A 21,079-nucleotide genomic window follows, 5' to 3' on the forward strand; every position below is an offset into this window, starting at 1 on the left:
AAATTCACAAGCTTTCGGAGGCTTCCTCCTTCGTCAGGTGAACGATGTGACGAAGGAGGAAGCCTCCGAAAGCTTGTGAATTTAAAATAAAATTGCTGGACTATAACTTGGTGTTGTAAAATTGTTTACAATTGTCAACCCCAGTCCATCACCGGCATCTCCACATCACATCTGTATTATATGTTCTCAAATATAAATCCAAAGTTTCCATTTGCCCTTTCTATGGCCTTGACACTCTTACAGCATTGCCTTTAATGACCTGTGTATCTGCATACCAAGGCTCCTCTTTCATTCAAAATCTTACCATACAAAGGTGTATTTCCTCTTTTTTACATTGGCATCTGTCACCTAATTGCCCCTCCTGCTAGACTATCTATGTCTTCCTGCAACCTTTTGCAATCTTCTTCACAATTTGCCATACACCTCCCAATTTGGTGTCATTGGCAAATTTCAGTATTGTTCCCTCCATTCCCAAGTCCAGATCATTTATAAAGAGTAAATAAGAGTAGCCCCAACAAGAACTTTTATGGAGTACCACTCACCACAAATTTTCCATTGTGAAACTTCTTTTCAGATCCTACCTTTTGCTTTATGCAAGTTCAATATGGCAAGAAATAAATTACTTTTTAGAATCGTGGCTTTCACTGCTAAAGAGAGCTACTCACTTGCCATCAGTAGTTCAATCCCAACCATTCTGGCATTTAATGAATGTTTACATGTGACCAGAATCAGAAACCAAATAATGACAATTGTACATTTTAGGTGAAAGGCTCAATTATTTACACATGCACTTCAGTTATTAGGCAGCCCTTGATTCAATTCAGATGCTTTTCAGAGGTTCGGTGAACTTTTCAATAAAATAAATATTTAAAGGCTCACACATCCCTGTTTGTCATGGATTATGATAGCTAACATTACCATTAACCACTCAGTCATTGGAATATTTGGCTAAAAATTGTTTTTCCCTGTTATTCAAACTTCTACCTCATTTGGCCAAGGAGTGAACACATATGTTGATGTGGGTGGATAGTTTAACTAAACAACCGTACTGACAAGAGAACTGAAGGTCACCGGCTCATGGGTACTTATAGCAGCAGGTTCTGCTGTTAAGGACTAGCAGTCAGACACGAGTGTCACAGAACATTATAATGTAGCTCTTTTGCCCATTTTGCACAAACAGAGGAACAGATGTTGCTTAAAAAGACAAACTAACACATAACACAAAAAATTCATTTACCTCAGTTACAATTCAGCCAAATCTCAAATCAGTTTCATCAGCTTTTTAGATGTAAGCTAGTCGCATTAATTCATATTTTCAAATATTTGCCAGAAGTTACGCTTTGATTAGCCAAGCTCTTAGGCCTTGAAATTATGCTATGATGTATTGCTAAGTGCACTCATACCAAATTCTTTTGTCCATTGTCTTAAAAAAGGCATCAGTCAGTTTAAAATAAATGGCTGTCAGCTATTTCACTAAAATAGCTGACAGAGGAAATTTTTAGAAATACATTAAGCATTTGTAATATTATCACACAGCATAATTTCGAAGTTTTTCTTATTTAATACCATAAAACACGTATCCAATTTTGGTTGCTCGAAGTGCAGGCAAAGAGAGTTATAAACATATGTGAACCAGTGAGGTCTGATGGCACAATGCGTTAATGCACTGTGCCATGTACAGAGTACAAATCATAGCTAATGCTCAAACTCAGGCTTCCTCCCCCTTGACAATTAACTGCTATTTTTTTCTGGAATCATCAGGCACAGCAATAAGAGCAAGCCAAGGGGAAAGGTTTTTTCTGTTCTCTATTTGCACAGCAATTGTAATGTGCATATAAAAAATTGGAAGGATTTTTGTCTTTACTGCCTGGGAGATATATGTCATCCAGTTGGAAGGCAGAAGGATAAATCTGTCCTAGGAGCATCACATGGATCACAAAAGATCTACACACTCCATTTAAACTAATGGTGGGTTCTGTAAATGGCGAGAAATCCTTCCCAACCAATCGTCCTCACTGATCTCCACCCAGGTGGTGCTTAATGCTCAGGTGGTAAAGACAAGAATCTACCCTAATGTGTTTACAATTTAATTCCAAATCACAATCTGAGGAAGTATTTCCCACAAATGTCTCATCAACAGAAGGTTCACCAGGAGTTCTTCCTTTGAATCATACTTGAACATACTTGCACAGTCTCACTGGCAGAGGCCATGGACTCACCTGCAATTACTTGCCTATGTTGTCAAGTAAAGTCATGGTAGCACTTTTTATACTTAGATGGTTTTTACAGAACCTTGAGCTTTGCATTTTATGTTGCTCAATAGTAAAATAATGGTTACAATTTTTCGTTCTCAAATCAGGATAAAGCTGATTCCTGCCACCGCATCAGCATGCTACCAGATCATCAAATAACTGCTCTAGCATGAAAAGATTTGAGACATTTACAATATTGTACTCAGCACTAAAATGACAACACCATTTTCCTTTTTCCAAGTGTTCGTCTAAAGACTATTGTCCGCTGTATTGTAAAAGATTTCCACCAAAACTAATATGACAGTTAATGCATGTTTAATAACTTTTTCACCATGCTGGTGCATTCTGAACACGGTTAATCAAAAGTTATACTGCCATTTTTGAGGCACTCAGGGAAGTTGCCTCACATTGCATGGAGTAATCGGTGAGTGCAGTGTCAAGCCACATTTAAATGGTGCCACTGCTTTACATGGTAGATATATGGTAGATGCAGAAAAATGCAAGGTGACTAATTTTGTGGAGATAACAGTTATGCTAAGGTCAGCTTGGCACTCTCACCTCCGATTCAAGCTCCACTCCAGGACTTGAGCATCTAGGTGCTTCAGTACCGCACTGAGGGAGTACTGCATTGCTGGAGGAGCTGCCACTCAGGTGAGGCATTAAAGAGACTCAACTGCCTGCTCTGGTGGATGTAAAAGATGCAATGCTATTTTCTTGAAGGAGCAGCAAGTTCTCTCAGTGTCCGACCAACATTCATCTTTTGGCTGTGTTTGCCTACATAACTACACTTCAAAAATAATTAATTGGCCATGAAACACTTTGAGACTTCCTGAGGATGTGAAAAGTGCTAAGTAAATGCAAGTTGCTACCATAGTGCTCTTTTAATCCACATCCATAATGATACAGTCCCTAGCAACCCTGGAAATCCATTTTATATGGGTGAGTAGATGAATCAATGATACGCTAGCATTAAGCTGGGAAAAGCGGACATCAATCATGAGCCCATTTTGCCTTTAAGAAAATCCTGCTGGATGATTCAACTGGGCATTATATAGGTAGAGTTCCAGTATAACAGATCTCTATCTCGTTTTCTACTCAGTTTTTTAAAAATTCGTTCATGGGATGGGTGTCGCTGGCAAGGCCAACGTTTATTGACCATCCCTAATTGCCCCTGAGAAGGTGGTGATGAGCTGCCTTCTTGAACTGCTGCAGTCCGTGGGGTGAAGGTTCTTCCACAGTGCTGTTAGGTAGTTAGTTCCAAGATTTTGAGCCAGCGACGATGACGGAACGGCCATATATTTCCAAGTCGGAATGGTGTGTGACTTGGAGGGGAACGTGCAGGTGGTGTTGTTCCCGTGTGCCTGCTGCCCTTGTCCTTCTAGGTGGTAAAGGTCGCGGGTTTGGGACTCTACTCAGTTACTCCCACTTTACCCGACTGTCTCTGATTTCAATATTTCTATGTAAATCCATGTTTTTCTTAAAATGTTGAACCCTCAATAAAACTGAAAGAACCATTATTGTATGTTTTAGGTTACCATTGGTATATTTCAGGCTGTGGTTTATAGTTACAGATGGCTTGGTGTTCATGCTAAAAGCTCGCCTCTGCTGCAAAACCTTATTCATGAAATTAAGCTAATATACACAAGTAATATTTCCTTTGTGTTACATGAATTAATGAGAAGTTTTGAAAACTTGCTGGAAACAGTTTTAAAAAATGAAAAATAGGAATTTTCAACACTGTTGGACATCAGTGTCCTTAATATATGACATTACTCAAGTAATTGTTATAAAGACTGTACTAATTAGAAAAACATTTAGTAGAGATGTGTTGGATCAATGCTTTCAGTGATCAGTGCAAACTGATGTAGTCATTAGAGGCACATTGGGACTGAGAAATTCTTGATACTTGAGGCTGTCTAAGGGCTCACACAGCTCAGCACTGGAATGTACTCCCATCAGCCTGTCATTCACACTTGCTTATTTTGATTGGACAAATTCAGTTAATCTTGAGTAGGGCTACCAAAGGAATGCTGGAAGACAGTGGGCTGTTCTCCATTTTGCCACTCTTGATCTGAACCTCCTTCCACCCATGCAGAATTCCAGATTGTCCCATGCTTCCAAATGGAGAAGGATGTAAAATGGCACGCAGCCAGAAAAAAGGAGAGGCAACTTAAACAGGAATAAAATAAAGTGCATTTTTGGCCTGAGATGGAACACTTTTGGGTAAACTTTAGCATTGAACTTCATGCATTATATGGATATATCAGGAATTTGAGCAGATGTCTCATAAGATTTTTCCAGTCATTCATTAATTTACGCTACTGTTCCTGTGAATGTAAATTCAATATTAGAATCTGCATATGGATTGCAAGCACTCAGAATCTATACAAGCATGTATAGACTTTTAAACCACTGGTACAGAAAATATTTTTAAGGTCTGAAATTACAGACCTAATTTAGGGAAACAGTGATTACCCAAACAGGGAACATCTTCTGTGTCCACTATGCCTTCGTGGTGGTGGGCAGAGTGTACATTACTTATAGTGAGGCAAACAATCCTTGAAGCATAAAACCATGCTTCTCAAGAAGTTACGTTTGTAAAACTCCTGTCAAATCGAGTCATAATATTCATTGTGCTCCAGCTTAATTCTGCCCATACTACAGGTTCTCACATACACAGGGCAATTCCTGTCCTGGACAGCTAGTCTGTTGACCTTGTGTAGATTATGATCACTATCAAAAACCTAATAAGCAATATGTAGCAGAGATTTTCGGAACTTCACATACTCTGTCTGGGAAACAGTCATTAGTTATATTCATACCGAACAAAAATATTTCTTTTTCAAAAACTGGAATGGATTGAACACTCCAGTAAAAATCCTCATAGGGGCATGAGATGGATAAAAGAGCAAAATGTTTCCCACTGAATCTAAGCCAGACCGCAAGTGCTAAAACTGCTATTCCTTCCTTCAGCTCAAAGGCAGAATTAAAAGTTGATTCAAGGACGAAGAGCATGATAGATATTGAACCTATCAGCGTTCACTTTTGGCACAGATCATTCAAGTTCAGATACACCTGGATTTTTTGTCATCTCTGTACATGATCAAAGTCACATAATCAGGATTTATTCTAGAGTAATAACTCATTTGATCTGTTGCTGATTTTTTGGTTTTGGTATGAATACAAAGTGAATGATATCTAAACAGTAAAACTAAAGCAGACTGAAGTCCAATTTGAAAAGACCTAAACAACCAAGCAAAGTAAGACACCAATGCTATGATGTGGCCTCACCATCTTCTAGTCTTCCCGGGTATCCTAGCCTTTTAAACTATGCAAACAGAAAATGTTTTCTTTATGGAATAAAGCCATAAATGATAACTATACAGTCTATGGAAAGTTTAGGTTATTGATGTTCTTCTGCCATCTCAGTTGAACAGGATGCCATTTCCTTCCTTCCAACTCTTTCAATATCCTATACCTCACAAAAGACCTATTTCCTCCACCCTAATAATTGAACTGTGCTTATTGCTTCCCCTACATGACAATTTAAAACATCACAATGCATCAATCCACCCTTCATCTACTAGCTACAACCTGAATTAAATAACTGTTCATTCCGCCAGGAACAATAATGTAGTGAGAAAAAAGTTTCCACTGTCAAAATTCTTGTGACAATATGGTTCGAGTGTCAGCCTTGTCTCAGTGGTAGCACTTTCATCTATGAGTCAGAAGGTCATGCGTTCAATAACCCTTGGACGTACAGCAACCCTACCACTTGGTAAAACTGCACAGCTCTCTCAAACTGTTGTCAACTGTCCACAAGGAAAGAGAAGAAAATGCTTGCTTGAGAATCACAGTATTAATTACTTGCTTTACACATCCAGGTACTGTGGATTGACTAATGTAGGTGACGTCACCAGTGACACTTTGGAATGACCCGAAGGCACATAAGTTAGGACTGTTGTGACTTTCACAGCCACTGCAGTGCTGTGTCTGTGGATGAGTTTGGCTGCAGGACACTTTGCAGCATGTGGCAAAACTCAGTCACAGCCTCCCTGTGAATCACAGCCTTTACAAGCACTGCTCCTTTGACAGATGATAGTATATGCACCTTGGTCTGTGAATTGCGGGTGCAAGAGTAGCGCCAAATGGCTGCTGAGTGCCTCTTGTGGAGTCTGACCTGCCGTGACTTCTTCCTTTGGTCCTTCCTCCAAAAACTACAAATACAGGGGAAACCCACTGCAGTTCTATTAATGAAATTGCGACAAAATGGCACTGGCCCAGCAGTTGCCTCAAGGGTACCTGAACACCTTAATGACAAAAAAAACACAAGAAAAAAGATTAATAAATGAGGTATAAATTCTCCTAGCAGCTTCAGGACGGACTTATTAAAAGCACTTCTGTCAACACTCAGACCCTAGTATGGGCAGATAAGTGAAATGACCCAGCAAGAATGACAGGAAATTACATGAAGGATGTTAATACGTCACAGAGGCCTCACTTCCATATGAAATGCTCAAACTGGTAGGTACTAATGATGCCAGAAGAAAACACTGGCAGAAATGTGCATGAAACACTAAGTGGGTTGAGGAGTGGTGCTATCAAATATAGTGCAGTAACTACTGTTAATGTCTTTTTAAAATTTTTGTTTTCAGAGGATTATTGAATGTAAAATTCAGGGACCTAAATACAATTGTAAAGCACTCATAATCACACAAAAACACACCAGAAACTAATGGAAATATATGAGGCAAGTAAGAATGACATTATCTGTAGGCTGCTTCTCTTCAAAACTGACAAAATAATTTATTTTCTCTCATTCCTTGCAAAAAAAGTGTATGGTTTATTAGAAGTATTTTATTTTTATTACAATCATGCAAGAAAAACATTTAGTACCTTACTTTCAAGAATAATAAATTAATATTTTCTCCCAAGCTACAACTGAGATTCATAAGTTAATAGAACAAACAGGCAGTTTTTCTGTGGGTCACACAAACAATTTTACTATCTTTACAAAAAATTCTGATTCCAAGAATTCAAATGAAAAAAAAAGCACGAAGAAATGTGACTTACCATTTGAATTCCGTGTCCAAATACAAATTGCACTTTTAAAACAACGGTTGCCACTGAAAATCGACGTCAGCCTCACCAGCATCAATAAACTCAATGAAAGAGCTGCCACATCACTCAAAATGGTCGTCTGCACAAATCACAAATGAAAGTAAAACTCTGACAATTCTGCCAAAATGCCCACAGCTCCAAACCGCTGCTACAAACAGTAGCCATCACTGATACAGCACTCCTACTTGAACTCATCTGTCAATCAGTCAATCTGCACTGTGAAAAACTGCTGCACAACCAAGCCAAATTGATAAAACATTCCGAAAGTGTTGATGCTGCATAAAAGTCTCAAAATACCTACATCATTGCTTCCCTCTACTTTCTTTTTTATTGTTAATAGAAAATAGGGGCATTCTGCACACCCAATGGGAAGTCACACTCAAGGTTCGAGATAGGGCTACAATATTTGGTCCAAGTTATAGCTTGAGAGCAGGATTACTCCAGTATGTTTTTAAAAGCTTTGATTTTCCTATATTTTGGGTGTTTTTTCATGTCCAATGAGATGAGGGATGTCAGTGCTGGAGAATGGAACACTTTTGCACCTTTGGAGTGTCAGTATCAAATATTCACTGGCTGGGTGTAGGATAGACCAAATTACAATAGAATTCTCTTTTCTCTTCTACATTAATGTGCCTGAACTCCAAGTAGAAAGCAACATCCTACTGTATCAGTGCAATTTTTTTATTTTCTCGTATCAGCCACCTTCGTGGATTCCTTGAGTATGAGTGACATTTTAGTGCTAAATTGTGAATAATTTTACACTCTGAACACACCAGACTTCTCAAACTCATTTCAGTTAAGATTATTATATCTGGCAGAGAGATGAGACTTTGAGCTGAATTTCAACCACAATGAGTTGAAAGAACAACATATTAAATCACTGCAGAACCAAAGATAGATCTTCAGTTATCCATAGGTCATCAAAAAATTATGCCAATATCTACTAAGTCTGCTGATTAATAACTTGTAGGTCTGTCCCACAGTGGCAGTACTGTATTTTCTATCCTTACTTGCAATGTAAGGTAGAAACAATGTGAACTCACAGTATCGCAGTGACTCCAAAAGTTTGTGCTAAACACTATTCTTTAGAGACCCGCCCCTGGTTGAGATAGTTGGTACAATTCAATCTAAACCAATCTAATTTAATCCAATCCAAGGCACATTAGAAATCACTTAAAAGTACAGCCAAATTCAATAGTACAAATGAAAACTTGGTTGATCTTTTGTGTGCGAGCGTGCGGTGAGAGAAGGAGAAAAAGAACGAATGAGAGGGAGAACGGGCTCGATTTTAAAATCAAATTGCGGGTGCGTTGGGGGCAGGGCTGCGAAAATTGTGAAAATCCCGAGCGGTGGAGGAAGCCGGCTCCAACCCACCGACTTCTGGGTTCCCCACAGACGCGTCTATGTGTGCGCGCACTTCACGAATCCAGAAGTCCCGCCGGCAATTATAGCCGGCGGGACGATACATAAACTACTTATTCACATTGTTAATCTTGTTGAAGTCGTTAATTTTGTGGAGATTGAGGCAGGGCTGCGATTTCAATTCAACTTCAGCGTGTTTCCCGTGCTGGAGGAAACACTCCATGTTCAAGGAGACGTGTTTCAGACAGCAGCCAGTTGGACATTTAAATGCCTGTTTGACAGATGGGAATAAAAGGTAAGTTATTACAGCAGGGCACTCAGGTGTCTCAGACAAACTTTTGGCTGGGAGGTCTTTGTGTTTAGACTGAAAATTCTTGGTTTACACTCAGAATTCTTCCGTTTACTCATATTTACCAACTTTTCGGACCCCTTCAAACTGAAACCATCAGGATGGGGGTGGGGGGGGCGCCATGGTTGCATTCACCACTACATCCGAGGACGAGCAGTATCACCATCCTCACCAGGGACGGCGTGCACTTCCGCCACTTGGTGCTCTACAACACAGTGCTGTAACACAGGGACCTGCACAAGAGCACAGAGGGCAACAACAGAGGGAGCGCCATCGTAGGAGGCACTACCCTCGCCACAGGGTCTACAGCTTCCTGGACCTCTCTGAGGAGCAGTGCATATGGAGGCTCAGAGTGAGTCGCCAGGTGGTCGAAGACATCTGCAGCCTCCTTCATGCCGAGCTGCTCCCGGCTGGGCCTGGTGGCATCTCATTACCCGTCGCTGTTAAAGTCACCACTGCCCTCAACTTCTTCGCCTCCGGATCATTCCAGGGTGCTACCGGGGATATCTTCGGGATCTCTCAGTCGTCTGCACATGAGTGCATAAGGCAGGTCACCGACGGCTTGTTTCGCAGAGCCTCGCAGTATGTCAACTTCCCCATGGACAACCTCAGCCAGACGGAGAAGGCAGTGGGATTTCACTCTGTGGCTGGCTTTCCATGAGTACAGGGTTCAATTGATTGCACCCATATAGCAATACGAGCACCTCCACATGAGCCAGGACTGTTCATCAGTTCATTAAGGAGGCCCCATCCACATTGAGGAGGAGGAGGTGGCAGAGGAGGAGAAGGACGGACCCATGGGCAGAGCAGCGGCTCACCTGGCTGCTCATAAGGCCAGGGAGTCACTTATATGTGAACGGTTCTCCTAACATCAGAAAGTGTGAAGAGTCCAGTCCTCACATCACCTGGCAATATTAAGCATCATCAATGATATGTCATGTTGCGATGAGCATACTGAGGTGTTCAACATGCCAAGCATTGCTAAGATCAATTCACGTTGTGTGCGATGAGTGTTAAAGCTGTGTCACCAGATGTTTGTGGGGTGCTAGTCTCAGCATTCCCGACAGACAGGCACTCGAGGGTGCGGCTGATCTGCAGGGTCTCCTGCTCCACGTCTGTGAGGACCACTCTTTGATGTGGGCCCCCCATCTGGTCCTCATCCTCTCGCATGCATGCTAAGCTCTCTTCTCCTAGAAGGGGAGAAAGTACAGATGTGTGAGTGAGTGATGGTGAAGTGGTCAGCCAATGAATGCATTGCTTTGGGTGAGGCTGACCGTGAAAGAAATGCATCAGAGGATGAGTATGAGACAGAGCCATCACATTGGACGAGAGGATGAGGACCAGATGGGGGGAGGGGGGCCACATCAAAGAGTGGTCCTCACAGACGTGGAGCAGGAGACCCTGCAGATTAGCCGCACCCTCGAGTGCCTGTCCGTCGGGAATGCTGAGACTGGCACCCCACAAACATCTAGTGACACAGCTTTAACATTCATCACACACAACGTGAATTGATCGTAGCAATGCTTGGTATGTTGAACACCTCAGTATGCTGCGGTGGGGTGACTAATGGGGAGGTGGGGGAGTGCTGAGGAAGTGAAGGTAAGTTGAGGATGAGCCTTTAATGGGTGTGAGGAGTGAGGTGATGGAGTAGTCTTGGCAGTGCAGAATGAGTTGTTGTGGGGGGGGGGGGGGGGCCGTGGTGTGGAACACGGAATGCAGGAGAATCAATAAGTGTACTCACTTTGCTGACCTAGTTAGGTCATTGAAGCGGCTACCTGCACAAGACCCAGGTGCGGGAGATATTGTTGCTGCCAGTGACCTCCTCTGCCAACACGAGCCAGGCCTTCTTGGTGGCAGAGGCAGGGCACTTCCTTCCGTCCGCGGGGTAAAAGACTTCCCTCCTCCTCCTGACCCCGTCCAGTAGCATCAGTGAACCTTTGCTGCTCCATATTGTGTGTTTTCTGGTGTTTGCTGCTGCACAAGCGTTTTGAGCAATGGCCCTTTAAATAGAGCAGCTCCAGCTGACTGCCTGCCATGCGGGTGCGCAGTCCGCCCACTGTGCAGCTTTCAGGCGGCAAACCTGGAAGCCACGTAAAGGTCCACCAATTAACTTGCAATTGCGTGGGAAACGGTAGGATTTTATTATTCGGGTTACCCACATGCCCACTGATCCCCCCAGCTGCCATCCCGCTACCCTTTGAAAATTGAGCCCAATGTATTTGTCAGTATGTGCATTTGGTTCAGACTTACATTTCTTGCAAAATAAATGTATGTCCTTTCTCAGTACCATTACCACCGCAGCATTGGGTGTGGATACTTTTATTACCAACATTTAATAGTTGTTTTAAATATTGAGAATTAACATGTAAAATCACTTTTGAGCAAAGTTCACTTTTGGATGACTTCCACAGAAACAATATTCAGATTATCTTGGAATTCTGGCCCGGATTTATGCTCATTCTTTCTTTTCATCACAAGGCCTAATATGGGCTCGATTTTAAAACCGAGCCGGGAAGGGGGCGGGGGGTCAAATTGAGGCCGGGAAACCCATTAGCACGGTTTTCCCAGGCGTCCTTATGATTTTGACGTAAGGACGTCTTTTATTTTTCTTTGTCAGTTTCCCATCCGACTGACTGGACTGATTGACAGGCTGGTCTCAGTCAGACGGGAGACCACGGGTGGGCATGGGTTGGCACGGGGGTCGTGAGTCATGGGGATGGGGTCGGGGTTCAGTCACGGCAGGGGGTGTCGGAATCGGGGGTCATTGCGGGGATCCGCGATTGTTGAGGGGGAGGGTCGGGGGTCGGAGGATCGGGGATGGGAGGATTGGAGTGGGGGGAGGGGGGGGGGGGGAGGATCTGGGGTCAGGGGTCCACGATTGGGGGGGGGATGGTCCGCAATCGTTGAGGCGTCGGTGCAGGTACGCTTATTGGGCCTGGGGAAAGCACTCCTGCTCCTCCGGGCCCACAAGCTGTGCCTTCTAGGCACCTATCTGTTAGTCTCAGGCCTTCTCGCCTCCTTTCACGAGGCATAAAACAGAAGGCCCGGGAATCCTGGCCGCCCGGGGTTGAAATCGGGAATTGGAGAAAAATGGAGGCCTGAAGCCTCTTGAAAGGTTTTAAGGCCTGACCCGCCTCCTAGGAGTGGTTTGGTCGCCCGCCCCTCTTTCCGCCCTAGTGACAACCGGAAATGGGCGGGTTGGGGGCGGTTCTGAAATGGTGGCAATTTTCAATGACCCCCAGCCCACCCGTTTTTTACTTTGAATATTGAGACCAATGTGTTTGTTTTTTCTTGTGGCCTTAAGCTAAACCACTTTTACAGGATTATTAACTATCTATTTTAAGCAGCGTTGTCCATTATATTAGCCGCATATGGCTAATCGGGAATCCAGATGTGGCTAATTGCATTTCTGATTAGTAAATAAAAAATGAGTAATAGACACAGTCATTGTGCATGTGACCTCAATACTCATATCTGTAAGGTGTATCATGTGTACTTCAATCTTTTTGTGCGTTTGTTGGTAAAATGCTAAGATGAAAAGCAGAGTGTGAACGTTTTTTGATTATTGTGAGTACTTTACATCCTTGGTTACTGAATAGTGATCGATGTTTGTTTACATACACATGTGAAGTACATTTATCTGTATTGTGTCAGTGTATGTAAGGCATTTTCTACTAAAATCCTATGTGCCCTTCCTGTTTTTCTATCCGATTATTCCTTTTTCCTTCAGCCACAACCTATCTAACCTGTTCGTAAATGTTGACATGGTCTGTGCTTCAACCTTTAACTCCGATAATGTATTCCACAGCTTCACAACCCTGTGTGTAAAATATGCTCTCCTCCTTTCTGTCCTAAATGCTTTGCATTCAATCTATATATTAAACCTATGTCACCTTGTAACTTTGATCAACCTCAGATACAGTAGGATTGAAAAGCAAGCCGTCTACATATTTTCCATCATCTAACAAAACAAAAATGTGGGCAGTTCCTAAATTAGCCTGACTGATACAGCACTGCCCACCAAACTGACCTGACTTTCACAGCAGCCCCCAACCCCCAAACTAATTGGTACAATCCACTATCCAACCATACAGCCTAAATTACATAGCACCCCATTACCCCTGCTGATACAACACATGACTTAAAAAGTCTAGCTGTACTAAATAGCAGTCCACACCTAAAAAGGCTGATGCAGAGACCCCATCTCAGCCTGATTCATGCAGAGACCCTCTCCCCCAAACATGGATTAGCTTGAATGATGCAGCACTTAACTCCACTAGTTCAGTTGATAAGTATGCTTTTTCTTTAAAATATTTAATGCAATGTGACAAAAGGGGAATAATGACATTTATGTCTTGAAGGCACATGAAATATGGAATGAAATATTTAAGTCAAGTGCCATGGTATTTGTAACACAATTTAAGCTAATCCAAGAATAAGGCTAACTCTATCATTCACATAGACATGTTCACGTAGTTAGTTTTTATGAATATAAATGTAGAAAAATCCAAGCTCCCATTAAAACAATAATCTGCTATAAAAGGATTATAAACCACTTCATTTGACTAAGGACTGAAATTAGACTTATTGCAAGATGTTTGACAACATTATATCTGTTATCTACGAGGTGTTAATTAAATCCCTATTTAAAATCATAACAACAGCTGTTTGTGGGTCCCATATGAATAGAAATCTAAAGTCTGATGTAAATGACTACTTTTATGGTCAGAGGTAAGAGCTAAACAATGCTGCAAAATTAAATGGCTTTTTGCAACCAGTTAGATACAAACATGATCCATCTAAACTGTTCAACCATAGGAATTCCGAAGCACCTTAATCACTCAGCATTTACTCCCATCATATAGAATTCCTGATCCTAGTAGGACAATTCAATGCATAAACATGATTTGAGGATCAAATATTTCCTAGTTCCCTAAGCTGTCATTGCAAAACACACCTATCACCATACGTCTAACGCACAGTTAATCTTTCTTATACTAACAACCTGCAATAAGAAAATGTTAGTAAAATTAATAGATTCAGCTGCAGCAGGAGTGAATAAATTAATTGCAGTACAAACACTACCAAAAATAAATGATAATTTCATAAGTAGTCTCTACAATTCTTGATCCAAATATAACATTTATTCCTTAGCAAACTAGTTCTGTATTTACCAATAAATGGGTTTACCAGCAAAGTTTTGCAGGTCTTCGATGTCACTGGCTAGAACTATCATTTCAACCATTTCAGTACATGTGCCGACCCCACCCACTGCCCTATATTTATTCAGTTGCCTTCTTACCACTCAACGTGTCTCTTTTCAATGCTTCTCTGTCCTTCTCATGGTCTGTCCCTCACCACCGGATTTCTCTCTCCTGGCTCTCTTTTCTCCACAATGCTTTTCATTGCATTTTTTCTCCTACAGGCTCCCTGATGTGAACTGTGAGACCACATGGTAGCCTCAGGGAAACTGACCAAAGAACCATAGAACTATGGGAGTTTACAACATAGAAGAAGGTAATTGGCTCGTTCATGCCGGGTTTTTGCTTGAGCAATCCAAAACTAATCAGCCCTGCACCTCCCTCCGCCTCCAAATATTTATCCACTGTTCCCTTAAAAGGTGCAATGTTTTTTGTCCTCAACCATCCTTGCGACAAAACATTTCATGCTTCAACCTATGAAGAATCACAATATCACTGGCATCAAAATTATAATCATCCCCCCATCTGTGCTGCACAGAGGATACTAAATAAAATAGGCATTAAATAAACTTAATACATTTTACAAAACACAAACAGCAGAGCAGAGAAAGCATATTTTCCATGTCATGCTTAATCATTCTTTATATCCTGCAGCTTATGCTGATTTTAAGATGTCCCTGAATGCCCCTGTGCATAAGCTACAGATGCACTCTAAAGCACACAACAATAAAAATATTATATATTCGAAGGCCCAGCAATTATAGTACTTTAAGGACACACATCGGGGGTACATTTGGTTCAGTACTGATTCAACAGATTGATGTCAACAAATCATGCATAAATAGTGAAATCACAGGTGCTTTATGATGCTGTGCCCAGCTCTTGGATTGGAGCCAATGGGGCTCATAACATGAGTACAAACAGAAACTTAAAAAAAGAAAATAAGCTGCATCTATAGAGCACCTTGCAGATCCTCAGGATATCCCTAAATACCTCACAGCCAATGAATTAACCATGAAATTTAGTCACTTGTTGTTTTGTAGCTAAACAAAGCAGCAACTTGCACGCAGCGAGGTCTCAAAAAATAATAAATGAGGTGAAGGACCAGGTAATATGTGTTGGCGGTGTTGGCTAAGGAATAAATAATGGTTCGGGCACCAGAAGCATGCCCTGCTCTTTTTCAAATAGTGCTATGGGATGTGTCACATCGATTTCAACAAGCAGACAGTGTATCAGTTTACTCTTTCCTCCGAAAGACGGTGACTGGGAATCTCTTCTTCAGAGTATAGTTATAGCGAGGCAGGATTTCCACTCGCTCCACCAAATCTGCTCCAAGCCAGCCCCATTTCCCTGGGTCAAGGCTCATCAGAAATGCACAGCAGGCTCCCGGCGGGATTCCTGCCACCAAGAGGGAACCCACTAGTGTGAAGAATAGGGTGCAGACATGAATGCTGCTGAAGTATCAGAAGACCCAGTGAGGGACCTTAAAAGGACACAAGTGCTGCAAAGATGATGTCCCACTAAAAACCTTGGCTGAGGCTGAGGCCTTCAGCAGATGTGTTAAGGGGCCGGTTTACAAGGCCCTCTCCCTCTACGAGCGCACCGTCACCTACCATCACTTTCCACTTGGGAGCCCCAGGAATCAGTAATACGGGTGGATGGGAGGGAAATCCACCAGGTCCCATTCCCCCCAACCACCGTTTACATGTGACAGGTGGTGAAGGGGAGGCGAGCAGCGGTCCCGGCAGGGGCAGGGAAGTACAGGTCGGAGAGTGAGGTGGCTGTAAGCCTCACCACCCGCATTAGTTCTCCGTCACGATCCCACCCAATTTCAGGTGGGATCATAGAGAATTCTGGCTGGTGCCTCTAACAATGCCGCACTTCCTCAGAATTGCACTGCAGTGTCAGCCTAGATGATGTGCCAAAGTCCTGGAGTGGGGCTGAAACGACAATTTTTTGATTCAAAGGCAAGAGTGCTATCACTGAGGCAAATGATAAACGTTACAGCTTAGAGAAGGTCAGAAAACAGGAATAGAGTGAGAATCACCACAGATTAAAGCAACGTGGCAGATGGTGATGTAATGATGTCATAGAAAATGTGGTGTCATCTGAAAGCAGTGGAAAATTATTGGTTCTGTAGTTGTTGTCATGGTTTTGAGTATGCAGCCATTTGATTTACCTACCTTAGGTCTGTTCATTGGTGGCATTTTGTTCACTAAGGAAACATTTTCTGAGGCAAACAAGGAACAACTGTTCCATTTTAAAAATTCAGCATGTACTATCATGTCTATTTTAAATATTCAGCATGCACTCTTGTGTCCATATAAGGAACAAAAATAGCTCTGCAAAAATCATTGCTGATGGTGTTACCTCATAAGCAGAACAATGCAACCTATGGTGTAAATTATACTATGGTGTGCTTAAATAAGTATCTATGAATCAAAAAATCCATCACTTGCTTTCCATTTCCACATGTACCAGATGGTGCCCTTCAGTGTGCCAAGAGATAAGTGAATAAAGCTATTACCAAATCGTCTTTACTTCGGACAAATTGTACACCACCATATGATCACAGTGCCCAGTGCTTCATGCGTTTTACTTTAATCCCTCCTATACATGTAAAACCTCCAGGGTTGCACCCACTGAGCTGGACAGATATTATAGTCTTGATCATATTTTATTGATATTATACAATTTATATAACATCTTGTGCATTGAAACATTTCAAAGTGCAAATTAATTACTTTTGGATATGCAGTGTCTGTTTGTATGTAGGCAAACAAAGCAGCCATTCTGTGCCAACAAGTCCTACAAACAACCGCAAGATGAATGACTAGCCTGTTTTTTTAGGTGGTTTTGTTTGAGGGGGAAATGTTGGCCAGAACACCAGTGCTTCCGATATGTCTTCCTTTTTCCTCAAACGAGGATTCCCCTCCACTGTAGTTGACAGGGCCCTCGACCATGTCCGTCCCATTTCCCACACTTCTGCCCCTGCCCCTTCTCCTCCCTCCCAGAACCATGGTAGGATCCACCTTAATCTCATCTTTCACCCCACCAGCCTCCACATTCAACGTTTCATCCTCCGCCATTTCCGCCTCCTCCAGCGCGATCCCACCACCAAACACATCCTCTCCTCCCCTCCCCTTTCAGCATTCTGAAGGGACCGTTCCCTCCGCGACAACCTGATCCACTCTCCCATCACCTCCAACACTCGCTCTCCTTCTCACAACACCTTCCCATGTGAGCGCAGGAGATGCAACACCTGCCCTTTCACCTCCTCCCTTCCCACCGTCCAGGGTCCCACACACTCCTACCAGGTGAAACAGCGATTTACTTGTACTTCTTTCAATTTAGTATACTGTATTCGCTGCTCACAATGCGGTCTCCTCTACACTGGGGAGACCAAACACAGATTTGATGATCGCTTTGTTGAACATCTCCGCTCAGTCTGCTAGCGTGACCCTGACCTGCCATTTTAATTCCCCGTCCCACTCTCACTCTGACCTCTCTGTCCTCAGCCTCTTACAATGAAGCTCAACAGAAGCTCAAGGAACAGCACCTCATCTTTCAATTAATCACTTTACAACCTTCTGAACTCAACATTGATTTCAATAACTTCAGATCATAACCACTTCTCTCACTGGTAATCGTTCTGGTGTTGCCATTTACAGCTCCTCTAGACCCATCTTTTGTTTCTTTACTTGTCCCATTACCACCCTCCCTGCCTTGCACCAACATCCCTTTTGTCATTTAATCACTCCTGCCCTCCACCCTATCAGAGACCTTCCCTTTTGTTCTTTCCTCCCCTTCCTCCCACCCCACCCCCCCCCCCCCACTTTCCCTGGCTCTGTACTTGCTTATAAACTGTTTAATCTTCAACCTCTTCCAGTTCTGATGAAAGGTCATCGACCTGAAACGTTAACTCTGTTTCTTTCTCCACAGATGCTGCCTGACTTGCTGAGTATTGCCAGCATTTTCTACTTTTATTTCAGATTTCCAGCAACCGCAGTATTTTGCTTTTGACTTGAAGAACTCCTTGCTTTTTCTTGGATATAAGTGCTATGGAATTTTGAACAACCATCTGAACAGCTGGATCAGGCAGACAAACTTCCGTCTGACATCTCAACCAAAGAATGAATTTCTGTGCTGATCTAGTGTTCAAAATAATACACTGCAGACCAGGAAGAAAGAAATATTCAAAATTTTCAAATGCTACAGCACAGACCTGAAGTATTTGTCATGTCTCAGAAAAGTCTGTGAACATCATGATATTTGAACGGTTGCAATTAAGTGGTACACAAAAGTTAGTTTAATTGTTGCACATCATGCAAAGCATCTGCTTAAGAAGGAACGCCAGAAGAAATGTCATAAATAAGACTCGAGGATAGCTAATGATAACAGCAGTCAATTCAGCAAGGTGACATGGAATTATTATACAGCTGTACAGTAAATTATACAATTATATTTGGGATGAAATAATACAAATGTAACCTACAAAATCTTTCATATATTTTGCATTATAACACTGGTCTGCAAACATATGCTAGAAAATGTTATCTTGAGAGAAACAAACCTATTGCCTCTTCTTCTGACCTCTTGAGCATGGCATCATTTTGTTTATATTCTAAAAATTAGAAATTACTGCAGGCAAAATTAGCAAACACATTCATTTAACATCCCTCTGTCTGCTACTTAAAATAAATGGGTAAACGCCTGCGTTAAGATAGCAGACAAAACCCTGCGCTTCGAGTAAGTTAAGCATTTGTTTGTTAATGTCGCCAACAGTAATTTCTAGACCTAAATATTTTTTAGTGTAGTGTGAGCATGTGCATGTATATGAGGGAGCAGGTGGTGGGTTGCAGAGTCTTTTAAGAGCATCTACAATAGATTCAACTGCATATGTATTGTTCTGATGTTATTATATTGCTTGTTAGAATATTAGAAGTTAAGTTTTAAATTTAGCTTGGCTGACCCATTCATACCTGGAGAGTACTAAAATACCATGAACAGAGCATTCAATCGTTATCTTCCGACCAGTTGGAATGGTGGGGTATGTCCTTATTCTAACGTGCTAGCAAGTTATACCACTACATGTCAATTGACTGTCATAATTAACATTCCAGCATGCTTTAATCAGCTCTCTGACCTAATGAAATGACATGAAAGACATTTGAATGTTCATTATCATTAAAATTGAATGATTGATGGGTTTAGATTGCAACAGCACACCTCAAAGGGAGTGATTTTTTTTCTTAATGAAAACAGGACATACTTGGTTTTCACTATAACTAAAAATCCACTAACCAATTTGCAATCTCAGAAATCACTTGTTTCAAAACCATATATCCTCCTGATTTTTGAGCGTGGGTTGTTAAGTACAAAGAAGAAATAGTAAGGGAGCCAGTAAAAGAACCAACAGGTGATAGAATAACTCGATTTCTTGAGATTCACTGTTGTAAAGGGTGAGTGTATCTCTGCTGTATCCTGAAGTAGAAGGATTTTTGCCCTACCCCATCAGTTAAATCTTAGGAATATGACTGGGAAAAGGAGAAGCAATCATCTCTGATGTGGAACTTGACTTTGGTTATCTTCAGAAACAGGAACTAGCAAAAACTCAAAATTATTGGAGGGATACCATACTGAAAAAACTACACTACTTAAATATTTTGGAAAAAAAGACCTCAAACTATTCAGTCCTGTTGCCCAGATTTTGTAAATACCCCTTCCCCACAAGTGTCTTTAGGTCCATTGGCACCATACGCCATTTCCATAGAAACAGGAACCTGTGCCCACAGGTTCTGCCAATGCTGGTCTTGACTGGCCAACGGGAAATGTGGATGTGATATACGTTGATCTCCCTCCTCCCACTTTCCCTCCTTGCCTCAGCTCAGCAACTCCTCCAGATGACCTGACTGAAATTGGAACTTACAGAGCAAAGAATCCTGAGGGAGATCCCAGAACAAGCTTTTGGTTTTTTTTCTTTGAATATGAAGGCTTCAAAATGCCTAGCCAAAGATAAAAACAATAAATAAAAACTGAAAAGGAATTATAATCCAGTTTCTTAGGAAAACGAGGTCCATTATATAAATGCACTTCATGCATTGCGATAAATGACACATCCACTGAAAACATAAAAAAGTACTCAGAGAGTTAAAATTAGGTAGAAGTCAGCAGTACTGTTTCAACCCCAGGTATAAAAAGTCGATAGCTCAAAGTTAGTATATCATAGAAAATGTACACCAGTTATTTTCATAATGATAAAAATATAATTAAAAATTATCTTCAAAATGCACATCTATATCCACCTAAATAATATCGCCTCTTTGTAATTATTACAACTTATCCCAACACAACTCGGGAAGACAAACAGGCAAAGGGCGAAAACAACAAACTACCAAAGCACCGACATCCTTCTCATTTCAGAGCAAGATTGCAAGGATGCTTTTATTAGAAAGAGATACCCCTTGTGCAGTAGCTGCGATGTATTTCACAAAATTGGTTCACTAAAAAGGAAAAGAAAAAGTGCCTAATGTTTTTGGTTAGCTGTTTGAAATGCTGATGATATAGCTGACTATTCCCCTGAGGCTTTTATGATTTGAATCAATTTAACAAACTATTAATGAAATGCAATTTCCCCGCAGTGAAACTTTTGCGCACAAGAAACCTAGACACACGAACAAGATATTTACATCGCCTCCGCTAAAATTAACCCACACAAAACACAAACGTTCATTCAGAATACAGTACAATATTTCCAAGCTTTAAAAAAATGCCTAATTTGTACATCATGCGAA

This window comes from Heptranchias perlo, chromosome 30 (genome assembly GCF_035084215.1).
Source record: "Heptranchias perlo isolate sHepPer1 chromosome 30, sHepPer1.hap1, whole genome shotgun sequence".
Taxonomy (NCBI): domain Eukaryota; kingdom Metazoa; phylum Chordata; class Chondrichthyes; order Hexanchiformes; family Hexanchidae; genus Heptranchias; species Heptranchias perlo.